This window comes from Lissotriton helveticus, chromosome 9, assembly GCF_964261635.1.
Source record: "Lissotriton helveticus chromosome 9, aLisHel1.1, whole genome shotgun sequence".
Taxonomy (NCBI): Eukaryota; Metazoa; Chordata; class Amphibia; order Caudata; family Salamandridae; genus Lissotriton; species Lissotriton helveticus.
This window is the reverse complement of record NC_136070.1, coordinates 900325183-900340131: the sequence shown is the minus strand read 5'-3', so window position 1 is coordinate 900340131 and position 14949 is coordinate 900325183. Positions and strand designations below refer to the sequence as shown.

The window sequence follows — 14949 nt, the reverse complement described above, 5'->3', positions numbered from 1 at the left end:
CCTCCTCCTCCACACCAGTTAGTACACCCGGGAGTTCATGTTAGAATGTTGGCAAGTCGTGATTCTGAGAGTGGATGACCAGAATAAACAGCACTTACCAATTACTCCAGTCTATGAGTGAATAATTTATGGAGCTACAACACTGGCGACGGTCCTGCGCAGGGGGCAGCTCTCGTCATCTCCCCTTTCTATGCTCTCTCATTCATGGAGGAAAATGACGCGCTTCGACTTTCAATGAAACGGTACTGCTGTGTATTGCTCTAACAGAGTTACCTTCATGTCTCATCTGCACTTCAGCGTGTCAATCTGCGGACTTCCTCGCTCAGTTTAATTGTTGCCACTTCAAGGGATTCCTGGCAGCCTGATTTCTTCGAGGTTTTGCCTCTTACCTGAGGTAGATCGTGCCTTCTCTGGTACCGGAGTCAGCGCGTGTTGGGCAGTAGTTCAGTTCTTCATTCCGCGAGAGCGGTGTCTCAGCCTTGTGTGGTGGCGGCCGACTCCGGATTCCTGTGGGCCTTTCTTGTGCTCCAGATCATCTTGGCCGCTCCAGTGAGTGTCGTAGAACCTAGCACCGGGGTCATCGGAGTGTGTTTCCCTGTTGTGCCATCCGGAGCACCAGCTACCTTTTGGCCGTTCTGGTGAGTTTGCTGATTTGTTCATCGGGGTCCTCGGAGCGTGACTAGGCTCAGGTGCCGAGTATCCCCGGAGCGCCCTGCAGCACTGCCTTTCACTGCTCCCCAGGCGCTATTGGACGTTTTCCTGAGGTTTTCAACCCCACGCCGGAATCCTTCATCGGTGCCTGGCAGCCGCTGCTACTGGCCTGCCCTCAGTCTCAGCTGCCTCCTTCCGCACCCCTGCCTTCCCTGCCATGTATCCTGGACGTCCTTGTCCACGCCTACCGCCGCCAGAACCTCCCCTCAAAACTTCTCCGGATCCTGTTCGAGGATAAAGTAGCCTTCTCCTCTCCTCCTCAGCATTGTTACGTGGTGAGGCACCCTCCGCTTCAGCTGATCACGGTGAGGTGCTTTGTGCTGCAACATTCTCCTCATCATGCCACACAGTGAGGCGAGTGAGAAGTTAGCCTGGCATATGATGTCCACTAGTTCTAGTGGGCACCTTGCACCAGTCTAATCGACCCTTATTGATGGTGGTTGTAAAGTCAACCTTATAGAAAGCTATCCTAGGGGTAGCAATGGTGAGCAGTATTCAGGCTAAGACTTCAGAGAGCAAATTAAGCTAGGAGTTCCGGTCCCACATCTCTCGTGTCCACTCCTTGACCACAAGGGAGATGTCTTCCGTCTTCTAGTCGAAATGGAATGTCGAAGGTCCAGGATATATGTTTCAGTTTCGTCCAGGGTAATCTAAAGTCCTAGGGACTGGGGTTCTATACTTAAGAAAAGTTTAGGGGTTGACCAACTCTAAGGTCCCTCCTATGGGTAGACCTGGGGTGGGGGTGGTTACACCCCTTCTCCTTTGTCCAGTTTCACGCCAGAGCTGGCCCCACCAACCGTTTTGAACTGGGAAATGCATGGAGCACCTAGTGTGCCCCAGGCAGTGTCTGAAAAGCATTCACTGAATGCAACCCTCCCTGCCCCAATACACTAAAGCAAGTCTGGGGAGGTGCCAGCACCTCCCTGGACAGGAAACCTATTGTCCAGTCCTCCCCTGCCGAAGTTTCGTCCAGCAGCAGGAGGGCAGACTCGTGTCTGTGGCAGCAGCATCCATTTTGTGATGCTGCGGCTCTGTTTAACTTTAACTAGGTAAACCAGTAACTACACGTCTTCTTCCTCTAGAAGGGTGGAATGCTACCCCCGCCGCCAGGACTGGCGGGGGGATTGTATTCCAAAGTGGTTGACACCTTACACAGCATATTTTGATAAAGCCAAACCAAAGTTAGCATTAACCACGAGGATTATAATGCACTGAAGAGTATATGGTATGGCTATATCATAGAACATCTATAAGGAGATGGTTCAGAAAGCTGCAGAGGGGCTCAGCTCATGCTAGGGCACCCTCTCACATAAAACCAAGCTCTCTGCCTCCAGGATTGTCAAGGCCTGCCATAGGAGTGACTTATAGGTGTATATGTGTCTAGATGTGTATATAGATATAGGTATACTATATCTAAGTAAGGGGTGAATACACCACCTTACCCAGGCTGTGTGAACAGACCTGTGGTGTCAATTTGGAAGGCAAACCAGGGGTGGCAAAATACATGCTGCAGCTCCTGGTAGGCCTAGGGTGCACCTATGCCCTGGGTACCTATGGTACACCATCCAGGGGCTCACAAGGGTGACCCAGTAACCAATCTGGTATGTACCTAAAGTACATGGTATCAATTTAGAGGGAGATCAGCTGGGCTGTGGGCCTGATTAACAGGTCCACAGCCACACTAAAGTCGAAAATCCAGAGAATCACAGCAAAAAGTGGGGGTAACCATGGGAAGCAGACCTACTCTCCTACAAGATGCTCTGCGATTAGCCTCCTTCTCCTCCTCAGCATTGTTACGCGATACAGCTGTGGTTTCACTGATTCAGCTCACCTTCTACATGTGACTGTTTTACTACCTTCATTATAGCAGTCAAATCCTCGGTGCATCAGATTTCAATTGTACTGCTACAGTGGGCAATTACTTATAACCTAACTGACTCACGCTATATTTTTGCTCCTCGAGACTGTGTGGATTTGGGTTTTAAGTTTTTTACAGTGACCACAATATAATATTCTTTCATTTCTCAAGACTGTTGCCACCTACATCAATATTGCCCAGGCTCCCAGTTCTTGGTCTCACGAGGGCACTACGAGAATCCCTATCCACTGCTGTTGTTATCTAGAGAAGAGCACCCTCTTGTTTTTCCTCATCTCTAATCACCCTGCCTCTACCACTTCTTTAGTTTTGGTTGTTATCAGCCATCCAAGGGTGGGGAGGGGGGCAACTTACTAACTTTTACCATCTCCAAGGTCTAGCCACCATTAACCCATGTCTGGGACATCTTTGAGCAGTGTTACAACATCCTACAATTTTCAGTGACCGATTTTCACTTGGAAATCATTTTTTCTCTGGATTTCTCCCCACACCCCTGTGTACACCAGACCCAAACATGGGCACGCCGGGGATCTGTCAACCTCCATCATTTTTAAACGAATGCGGGGAACCTGATATCCACTGGAAAGAATGGACTAAACTATTCAAGTCTTATTTAATTGCCATGGGGGGGGGGAGAAAGGTTCTCAGCAGTGCGCATACAGCACATTCTCTTACATAATTTGGGGGTTTAGGGTTGTAAAGTGTATGAGACCCTGCCTGAACCGGAATTAGAAGAGGATGAGGAACTAGATGCATACGAAATTACTCTGGTAAAGTTAGGAAACCATTTTGGTGACCAAATAAACGCAGTCTTAGAGAGTCACAAATTTTTCAACCGTGCTCAAGGCAAGAATGAATCTGTTAAAAGTTATATAGCGGTGTTAATAGGCCTCACCCAACGGTGTGACTTTGGGGAACTCAATGACTCTCTTATGCAAGATCAGTTAGTCAGATGCACGAGTAACAGTAGGATACAAGAAAAATTATTGGCCAAAAATCCCCCATTGGAAGAAGCTATATCCATAGCCCAATCGATTGAACACACTGCCAAATGCATGAAAGAGATAAAAGTAACTGAGGAAGTGGTGGCTTCGGTACAGGTAGAAGAGCCTCTCAATAATTTATTGAAAGTCAAAAATAAAGGGGAACCACTCAACAAACCTATAAAGGAACATACTGGCCTCAAATGCTACAGATGTGGGAGCAATATCAATTTAGCCAATAGTCCATTCTGTACTGCATGCAATGCTCATTGCAAGAAGTTCAATAGAAGAGGACATTTAGCCAGAGTTTGTAAGGATGGAAACAGCTGCCAAGTCAAAGCAGTTAAAGTCGAGAGTGATGAACAACTGAAGTTCATTTTTCAAGTGAAAAGTACATGTGATGGTTCCGTTCCGGATTACCCTAAATGTAAAATATTACTCAATAACAAATCTATAGAAATGTTTGCAGACTTTCCCCCTTTACCTTGCTGAACGTGGAAGATTTCAAGAAATTCTTGGGAGATCAAAGCACAGAAATAAATAAACCAGATATTACACCACAAGGTTACACCAAAGATCCTATTCCCCTGGTGGGCATGTTGGAAGCACAAATAAACTTTAAAGGAAAGTCCACGGGAGGAAAAGTGTATCTGGTGAGTGCAGGATCTAACCTTTTGGGGTGGAAACACCAAAAGGAGCTCGCCATCATACTCAACCCCAATATTAAGGAACAGGTCATCCTAGTGGAAGATGCTGATCTGGGGAAGACTCTTTGTGACGAATTCCCACGTCTATTTGCTGATGAACTGGGACTTTTGAGAAAATACCAACATAAAATAAAGGTCAGACTTGGTGCCAAACCTGTGGTCCATAAAACCAGCCAAGTTCCCCTCCTTTTAAGACAGCCTCTGAAAGTTGTACTAGACAAACTTTGCCATTTAGGGGTCATACAGCCGATTGATTTTTCTGAGTGGCTAGCACCCATTGTTATTGCTTTGAACGCTAACGGGGAAGGCATCCGCCTTTGCATTGACTTATGCTGCCTTAACGAGAATATTTGGGTTGAGAGATTCCCCCTCCCCAATATTAATGAAATGCTGAGCACAATGGGAAAATCCAAATTCTTCTCTGTTATTGATCTATCCATGGCGTACTACCGGGTTGAACTCCACCTGGAGCCCAGTCCTTTGACTGCATTCTCATCCCCATTCGGCACGTATATGTTCAGGAGGATGCCATTCGCCCTTGCTTCAGCTGCCGCAGTTTTCCAAAAAATGATGCAGCAAGTGCTTAAAGCCATTGAGAACAGTATGTGTTTCCAAGACGATGTTTTAGTCTATGGAGCTACTGATGAAGAGCATGACACTGTGTTCAGGAAAGTATGTGCTAGACTATCTGAGGCAGGTTTGACTGTAAAGCGGGACAAGTGCAAGGTAAAAGTAACAGCGGTAGATTACCTTGGACATAAAATCTCACACAAAGGGATCAGGCCTAAACACAGCTTAATTCAAGCAGTGAAAGATGCACGATTCCCCTCAAATAAAGAAGAACTCAAGTCCTTTTCAGGCCTGAGTATATCGCAAAGTTCATTCCATTGTTTTCTGAGAAATTTGAAAGTTTACGGGAACTTTTGAAGGCTAAACAAGAATTTAAGTGGGAGAAAAAACACTGTGAGAGAGTAAACAGATTAAAACAAGAAATCATTGAATCACCTGCTCTTGGCCCCTTTGACCATAAAAAGAAAACTATTTTAAGCACCGATGCCTCGAACAAAGGTCTGGGAGCAACTCTATCACAGAAAGGGGAAGAGGGTGAGACCATCATAGCGTTTGCTTCCCGCACCTTGAGTCAATCAGAACGGAATTATTCCGTAATCGAGAGAGAAGCCCTAGCATGCTACTGGGCCATTAATCATTTAAAAAAAAATCTTTGGGGCACAAAATTCCAGGTCCAAACGGAACATAAACCCTTAACATACATTTGTTTCAGCTAAACAAGTACATTGTGAATCACCTAGAATAGCAAAATGGGTTCTGGGGTTAGAGAATTTTTGCTTTAGGACTGAATACCTGCCGGGACAAGAAAACATGGTGGCAGATTACTTATCTAGGTTACCCCTCACGATTAACCACCAAGAGGATCCGTTGGATGCTCCCATCCTAATCTTCCAACTTCCTTCTATCACCAAGGAGGAATGGCATGAAGGGATGAAGAAAGACTCAAAAATGATTTTTTTTAAACGTAATAATCAATGGTTGGCCAGAGAAATGCTGTGATGTCATGGATGACATGAAGGAGTTTTGGGCGGTAAGACATAAACTAACCATCATTGACGACAAGGTTTATCGCAACATGAAAATAGTCCCACCTGATGCCCTCAGAGATAAAATAATAGACCTTGCCCATGAGGGACACTTGGGCAGAAGTATTACCAAAACAAAAGTCAGGAATAGCTCTTGGTTCCCGAAACTGGACTCAATGGTGGGAGTAAAAGTCAAGGAGTGGATCAGTTGGGCTAGAAGCGACAAAACCAAAATCTTGCGTAAAGTTCCCTTGTCTCCAATAGAAGTACCAGAAGTACCATGGACTAAAATCGCTATGGACATAATTGGTCCCATGGAGGCTTTAGGGCCCCAAAAAAAGGTTTATGTCAGTTCTAGTAGATTACACCTCACACTGGGTAAATGTCAGATTCACTTCTTCCACCACAACCAACAATCTCATCACGTTTCTGAAATCTGTCTTCTAATTCGAAGGGATACCAGCAGTCCTAGTAACAGACAATTGGGTGAAGTTTACCTCTGAAGAAATGAAGACATTTCTTAAGGACTTAAACATCAAGCACAAAAAAAACTGCACTCTACTGTCCCAAAGCTAAGGGCTTAGCAGAAAGGACAAACCGCATGATCAAAGAGCATATCGAACTGGCAATCACCAATGGCTTTAACATAGATGATTCCCTTAGAGATTGCTTATAAGCCCATCACACAGCACCTAACCTCGTCAGCGGAATTTCCCCTTTTGTGGCCCTAAGAGGAAGAGAGCCTGGTACCAAATTGAACCCCCTCTGGCTAGATGGGGGGAAAAACTGTGGCGAACAACAGCAGGGAGAGTCATCAGAAAGTCCAGCAGCATCAAGCCAGTTACAAAAATTGGTATTACCGGAAGCATGGGGGGAAAGAACTTAACCTCAAAGTTAACAACTCAGTCGTGGTAAGAAAACCCACTCATGTACAGGTTGGGCAGAGAAAGTTTTTCACTCCACAAAATGTAAGGAGCTCTGGGAAAAATGTGGTGCAGCTGGAGGATGGACATACTTGGAGTGGGGATAGACTTACTACGACTAACGAGCTGTTCACATATTTCTTTTAATGTATTACTTGTTATATTTCATGGGTAAGGAGATGTATTGTAATCTTCCACTCCACCTTTCCCTTTGGTATCTTCCTCCCACCCTTTCTCCTCCACACCAGTTAGTACGCCCAGGAGTTCATGTTAGAATGTTGGCAATTCGTGATTCTGAGAGTGGATGATCAGAATAAACAGCACTTGCCAATTACTCCAGTCTATGAGTGAATAATGTATGGACCTACAACAAAGAGTAGGAAAAGAACCCGAAGTAGATTAGATAACAGCAGAAGACCAGTGATTGTAGAACAGAAATATATTTTTTTTAAAGAAAAAAGGAATTTGAAGAATAAAAAAAAGAGAACTCTCCAACATCATCATGAAGATGTAATTTCCCTTTCATCGTCATCTTCAGTATCGGGAGCCATCATCAGTAAATAGTCTCAGAGTAGCTGTCGTATGTCTCTTGGTCACGAAGTTGGAGGCTGCAGTGAAGCATGAAGTTCGCTAGTAATATCACAATAGGTCAGATCACGATACCAAGCTGCTTCGGTAGGATAATGTCCATTACTAAATGGGAAGAGGGAGGTTGCCGTATGATGGGGGATTTGTACTCTGGCCAGCAGTTCCTCACCAGGGAGGAGACAGATACGACGTTTGGGTTGGGGAGGGGGCAGGACCTCCAATGTGCGAAAATCTCGGTGGTGGCCCACAAATTGTGCCGGATGTTTCCACAGAAGCTGCCCATATCTGCTACACTACAGGTTCTCTCGACATCGGCGGGGGACGCAGGCTGGTTTCCCACATGTACAGGGAGCTCAGGGAGGACATTACTGATGACCCCCTCCCAATACATGCTAAATGGGACGGGATACTGGACGAACCTTTAGCAGACTTGGAATGGAAGAGGGTGCACAAGGGGGTCAAGCAAATCAGTTTTGAAACCTCAAACGTTGACTAAAAAGCATGTTTTCCTCTTATTTCTGTGATGGAAAGTTCTGGAATCAGCTGGGCGCTACATACTTCCTTCCACCCAGCATTCCACCAAATCTCCTGATAAAAATGGAGCCTCACTGGTGTCTAGTGTGTGCAACAAGAGAAGGGCCCAAAATGAAACATGGACACATCACATTTTCTCCACTCAACACTGACCCTTTTTTACAAAGTGGGTAGTTGTGGATTATGGGCCCTAGCTCAGCCAGCATTTAGGAAAACCTAGCGTACCTGTAAGTTTTTGAAGACTAGACACCTAGGAGAATCCAGGGCGGGGTAACTTGTGTGGCTCTCACCAGGTTTTCTTACGCGGAAGTCTTTGCAAACCTCAAACTGTGATTAAAAACCCACATTTTCCTCAAATTTTGATGACAGGAAACTTGCGGAATCTGTGGGGATTCACACTTTTTTTACCACAAGTCTCATGGTAACAACGGTACCCCACTTATGAAGGTGGGTTAAAAGACAACACACAAAAGACCCTAAAACCCTATGTGTAGAAATCAGCAAAAGGTTTAGCTGCTGTATTTGAGGCTGTGCTGGGCCTACAGCCGTGGAAACCTATCAACCACTGACATTTAAGAAAAGCAGACACCCAGGGAATTCCACGGTGGTGTGCCGTGCATGAATCCAACAAGGTTTTCTTACCCACAATGACCTGGAAACTTCAAACTTTGGCTAAAATCACACATTTTCCATTGCTTTTTGTGCTTGAATCTTCCGGAATCAGGAGGAATCAACAAAATGACTACCACCCAGCATTCCCCAACTTGTACCGATATAAACGCTGTCCCACTTGGGTGGCTGGGCCTAGAATAGAAACTGATCAAGCCATGGTCAACAGGCATTTCACTGCGAGACTTCCGTTGACCATGGTTTGATACTTTCCTGTTGCGGTAACTAGGCAAAAGCCACACAAGTGGGGTAGGGTTTTCATCCGATCAGTGGGGGAATGCATGGTGGTAGGAATTTTGAGGATTCCTCCCGATTAGGAAGTTTCCCATCACAGACACGTAAAGAGATTTGTGATTTTAAGCAACATTTGAGGTTTGCAGGGTACTGTGCAGAAGGAAATGTCATGGGATACATGCGAAGCACACTACCCTTGACTCAGTCAGGTGTCTAGTTTTCAGATATGTGTGGGTTTTGCAGGTTTCCCTAGGTGGCAGCCGATCTGGCCTACAGTTAACACAGCTACCTCCATTGCAAAATCAGGATACTTTTTTGTTTTTAAACAGGAAATCTTGATGTTTTCACATTACGTTTTGGGGGTTTTCCTGTTGTGGACACTAGCCCCACCCATACGAGAAGGGTAGTAATTGTTTTCAATTTATTTTTAAATCAGAACAAGTGGGGCAATACTGGGCAGCAGGAACTTTTTATATCCTGATGTATTCCGCAATTTTACATCACAGAAATGCAATAAAATGTGTGATTTTAGGCAGAGTTCGAGGTATGCAGAACACTGTGGGTAAGAAAACGTCAAGGGATCCAATAATGCAAGGAACAGGAAAAATGGAAAAAGGAGGAACAGATCTACACTGTTTTTTCAAATAAGAGACAATCAATTCTCCTATTTCTTTTTTATTTCAACATCTGTTTTATTTCACCCCCAGAAGGGGATACGCAAAGAAAAAGGTGACACTTACACAGCGGTAAGCCTACAACCCCCAAGGGGCCGGCCGCGACACATAACTCTAAGTGCAATAACTTACTGTGTGTACATGATCTGCAATTTCTTCGGTCTCATACACAGCGTTCTGCCTACAACCCAATCGGGCCGGCCGCGTGAAAGAGCATTGTGTGCAGTCCACCACGCCCAATTGTCACCACGCATAAGGTCTAGCCCTGAGGGTCGGGCAGCAACCAGTGGGCAAAACGTAAACAAACATCGAACCATAGCGGTCCAACATATAACCGGGGGCCTGGAGGAAGGCAACAAAAGAATAGAGACAGTGTCAAGAGAGAGCAGAGAGAAAGGCAGAAAAGAAAAAGTCGGGAAAGGGGGAGAGATAGGACCCGGAGAGGAGCAATCGTCGAGGCACCCTTCAGCAGGTCCATGCCGGGTTCGCGGGCCATTATCTCGGGGGACTACGGGGGGTAAAGGGGATCACAGCATCATCCACTAAACGCAGCGCCCGCGGCTTAGGAGGCATGTTTCTCGCATGTTCACTTTTGCACAGATAAGTCACCAGGGGCTGCCAAACTTTCTCAAAGCGTGTAGTGCGAGACTGTAGTCTTGCTGAAAGCATTTCCATAGTGATGACATGCCAGAGTCTCCCAAACCATGCAGCAAGGGGGGGGGGGCCTCCACCTTTTTCCAGTACAGGGCAATAAGTTGTCTGGCAGCACCCAGCATTTGCAATGATATATTCCATTCACTACGGGTCAGAGCAAGCAAATTGGCAGGTTTGATTCCCAGCAATACTGTACTAGCGGCATCAGGCAAAGGGAACCCCAGAACCCCTCTTATGTGGCTCAGAACCTCCTTCCAAAAGATAGCGATCGGGGGGCAGGTCCACCAGATGTGTAGAAAGTCCCCCGGCACATGATGGCACCTCCAGCAACCGGGAGATGAAGAGGAGAACATTCTGTGCAAGCGCTGTGGTGTGTAATACCATTGTGTCATTACTTTGTACGCGTTTTCTTGCTGCGGTATGCTGCGGTATACTTTGGGGATATCTCCCCACAGGCGAGCCCATTGTGTCGGCGCGATATCGGCACCCAGCGTCGCGTGCCATTTGTGCTGGTACGGCTGCAAGGGGGGAGCCTGAGGGTGTTGCAAAATCCGATATATCTGGGAGATTAGGCCCTTCGTGTCAGTGCAGGAGCGGGCTAGACGCTCGAACGGAGTAAAGGCCCGGGTGGCCCCTGGGTATACCGCATCCGTCAAGGCCCAATGGCGCAATTGGAGAAATTGCAACTCAGCCTCAGGCGGAAGTCGGAATTCCTCTTTACAATGGGCAAAAGATTTAAGGGTGCCCCCATTAAAGAGATCCGTAAGGACTCTGCAGTCGCCTTGCGTCCATTTACAAAAGGCTCTGGTGCGGTAAGCCGGTGGAAACCACGGGTTGTCTTCAATAGGGGTGTGCGGGGAGGGAAAAGTCGTGAGACCTCTCCGTACCGCTATCTTGTCCCACACGTTCAGTACTGTCTTTGTGGGCACCGCCAAATATGCACTCGGGGACCGCCCCGCTTTATGAATCCAAGCCAGATTCCAGATGGTATGGCCCGTAACCGCCCTGTCCATATGGAGCCACCCCTTCTCGCTCCGCCTGGTGCCCCACTCAACCACAAAGCGCAGGTGAGCAGCCCAGTAATAATCCACTAGGTTAGGGCATGCTAGCCCTCCACGATCTCGCGGGGCCATAAGAAGTGCCTGAGAGAAGCGGGGTCTCTTACCACCCCATATAAAGTTAGTGCAGTCTTTTTGCAGGGCTCGGATGTTTGGCAAGGGGATAGGTGTAGGAAGGCACTGAAACAGATAAAGGAGTTTAGGCAGGATAGACATTTTGATTGCGTTTAGCCTTCCCAGCCACGAAGGGATAAGTGGCTTCCAGCGTCTCAGGTCATCAAGGATGGATCTGCGGCAATCAGTCCAGTTGAGTGCCGACCAATCCTCCAGGGAGGGGGTCAGGGATAGGCCGAGGTATCTAATATGGCGATCAGTCCAGCGATAGGGGCATAACTGCTCTAGCGAGGGGACATCGGCCGGAGGGATCGTAAGGTTAAGTACCCACGATTTATCGTGGTTGATTTTCAGACCAGAGGCGCCTTCGAAGGAGCAGAGCGCTGCGTGGAGCACAGGTAAAGACTGTCGGGGCTCCGTAAGGGTAAGGATGAGGTCATCTGCGTAAAGCGCCACTTTATGGACTTGTCCACCCATCGAAATGCCGTGGATGCCCGGGTCTCGCCTGATCAAATCCGCCAGAGGCTCTATCGCCAAGGCGAACAATAAGGGCGAGAGAGGGCAGCCCTGTCTAGTCCCTCTCCCGATGGTGATCGGGTCTGTTAACCTCCCATTCACGCGGATCCTAGCCTTCGGCGCAGCATAAGGCGCCATGATCCTGGCAACCATCTTTGGACCGAGCCCCACCTTACAAAGGACCGTCCGGAGAAATGACCAGTCCACTAGGTCGAACGCTTTCTCAGCGTCCAACGAGAGGAGGCACGCCGGGATACGCCAATGGTGCGCCTTCCCCACCAAATGCGCAATTTTCCGCACATTATCGGCCCCTTGGCGGCCACGAATGAAGCCCACCTGGTCCGGGTCAATGAGGTCAGGCATATGGGGGTCCAATCGCTTAGCCAGCACCTTGGTGTATATTTTAAAGTCGGTATGGAGCAGCGCAATCGGGCGATACGACGAGCAAAGCGTGGGGTCCTTCCGAGGCTTCGGAACTAAGGCTATTTCCGCCATCCCCATGTCCGGGGAAGGGCCCTGACCATCATCAAAAGAGGCAAAGAGCCGAAGGAGGTAGGGACTCAGCTGAGATTGGAACAGGCGATAGAAGGAGAGCGGCAAGCCATCAGGGCCTGGCGTTTTCCCCAGATTCAGTTCTTTAAGAGCCGAAGCTATCTCTTCCAGCGTTATCGGCTCCTCCAGATGTTCAGCCGTAAGGGGGTGCAGCCTCGTCCCGCTATATTGCTCCAAAACTTCTTCCGACAGGGCGGGGGCCGGTGGGTCCACCGTGTAGAGTGAGGCGTAATAATCCCGGAACGCCCCCATCTTGTCCCTTGCCGCCGTCGCTCGAGACCCATCAGGGAGCACCACGTTCGCTATATGGGATCTGGCCGCTTTGACCCTCAGCCGTCTCACCAAGAGTTTCCCAACCTTATCCCCTCCGTCAAAGTGCAACTGCTTCAGAGCCAAAAGAGAGCCCTCAGCCCTGTTCGCACGCAGCAGTCGCAGCCGGCCCCGAAGATTCGCCAGGCGGCACAGTGTCCTCAAGGTGGATCCCTCCTGATCCTGCGTCTCCGCGACCCTCAGGTCCCTCACCAAGCCGTCTTCTACCACCCTCCTCTCTCGTGCCCTCGCGATCGCAAGGGATGTAATGTGGCCCCATATCGTGGCCTTAAAGGCCTCCCAGACCACCAGAAAAGGCGTCTCTGGCAGGTCATTGTACTCAAAATAGGAGGTAATGGCTGTGCGAATGTCCTCAACAGATGCTGCATCTCTAAGGAGGTGCGGTGGCACATACCATTTCCGCTCTCGGGGGGGGGGGGGGGCCGTCCCGCGGATCCCGGAGGAGCAGCTCCACATGTGCATGGTCCGAGATGGATATGTCCGACATCCCAGCATCCACCACATCCTGAAGGAGGTCATGGGACAGGAAGACATGATCGATGCGAGAATAAGAGCGGTGGGCACTCGAATAAAAAGAGTACTCTCTCTTATCCGGGGAGAAGTATCGCCATGCGTCAAACAAGCCTAGGTCGCCAATCTGTTTGCGAAGCGCCAGAGACATCGCCCCCGCCCCGTGAAAGGAGCCCTCACTCCAGTCCATCCTTGGACACCACACCAAATTAAAATCTCCCCCGAGGACGATGGAGGGGCTACCCTGAAGTACCTGATCACGCAAGAGGTCTCGGAGGAAACGATCCTGCGCCAGATTAGGGGCATACACATTGCACAGTGTAAGACGTCGAAGTCCCACCTCAACAGTCACCTTAAGGAAACGGCCATCACCACTTCGGAAGAGCCTATCCTCCCCCCGCCTGATGCCAGCTTTGCACAAAATCGCCACCCTTGCCGTTTTCGTGTCCGCCGCCGCCCAGTATTGGAGAGGGTATCTAGGATGTGCCATGCGCCCAGTGTCAGCCTGAAGAAGGTGGGTCTCTGGCATGAAAACGATGTCTGGGTCATGCCGCATAAGGTAATGCCATATCTGCTTGCGCTTATTGGGCGAGTTAAGGCCCTTAACGTTAAGGGACAGGATCTTTAGGGGTCTATTCACATTACTTGCCATGGCAGGGAACCCTAAGATTCGCAATCAGAGCCATCCCCATCAAGTCACACACCATCCATACACCCCAGACAAGGGTCCCTCCTTTCCCGGCCCCATCCGCCACTCCACCCACCCTCCCAGGTCCCGCACAGAAGGTAAGAGAAAGAAGAAAAGAGAAAAAGAGGAAGAGAGAGATAGTCAAGTATATAAACCAAACATTCATCAGCCGGGTGGGCTGGAAACATGAACCATAGAAGTGCGGCCAACAGGGCCAGAGTTCACTGTCCCCAGGATAGGGCATCCTACATCCTCGGGTTCGAATGTCCTTTGGGATGTCACTCCCCAGGGGGCAGTTCAAGAGGGACATGGCTGTCAGAAAGCACTAGGATGTATGGAGCCCCCACCCTCCCAGGCCCAGCACAGAGGGATCAGGAGCCCATCCGACCCCCCCTCCGCCATTTAACCCATTGTCTGCAGAAGGAGATTTGAGAACAGTACTTCAAGAGGAGTGCAGCAAGTGTGATGCCATCTTCACGGCGTAGGAGGACGCACCTTGGGAGAGCGCTCCTCAGGGTCGGCCTCTGCTTCCTCTAGAGCTCTAATGTGGGCTATAACGTCCTGCCGAGCCTGGCTGTGTGTGGGTACTTCAACAGGCGGTGCGCGTCGCCTCCGTGGCACCATGGTCCAGTCCGGTCCAGTCGGTGTTCTCTTACGGGACGAAGGTCTAGAAGGGCTCTCCGGGGGAGAAGAATTGATATTGAGGAGCCGCGCCGCCTCGTTGTATGATCGCAAAGCTTTGCGCCTACCCTCCCACTGGAAGATGAGCGCGAAGGGATGGCCCCACTGGTATGGAATGTTCATGCTTCACAACTTCTCCGTCACCGGACGGAACGCACGCCTCCGCTTTAGGGTATTGGGCGCCAAGTCCTGGAAAATTTGAATCTTATGGCCCTTGTATTGAAGGTCAGGCTTGTCCCTCGCGCACTTCCAAATCTCCTCCTTCTCTACAAAGAAATGCACCTTGGTGAGAATGTCCGGTAGAAGGCCCGACCTCCCCGCAGGGGCCGCCACTCGATGTGCCCGGTCAAGA

The 14949-nt window shown here is 48.9% G+C and overlaps 1 protein-coding gene across 2 annotated transcripts in view; it reads right to left on the bottom strand.

The window, feature by feature from the left end:
* Nucleotides 1-14949, bottom strand: part of BCKDHA (branched chain keto acid dehydrogenase E1 subunit alpha) — a 168521-nt gene that overhangs the window by 93795 nt on the left and 59777 nt on the right. The window lies entirely within an intron of this gene.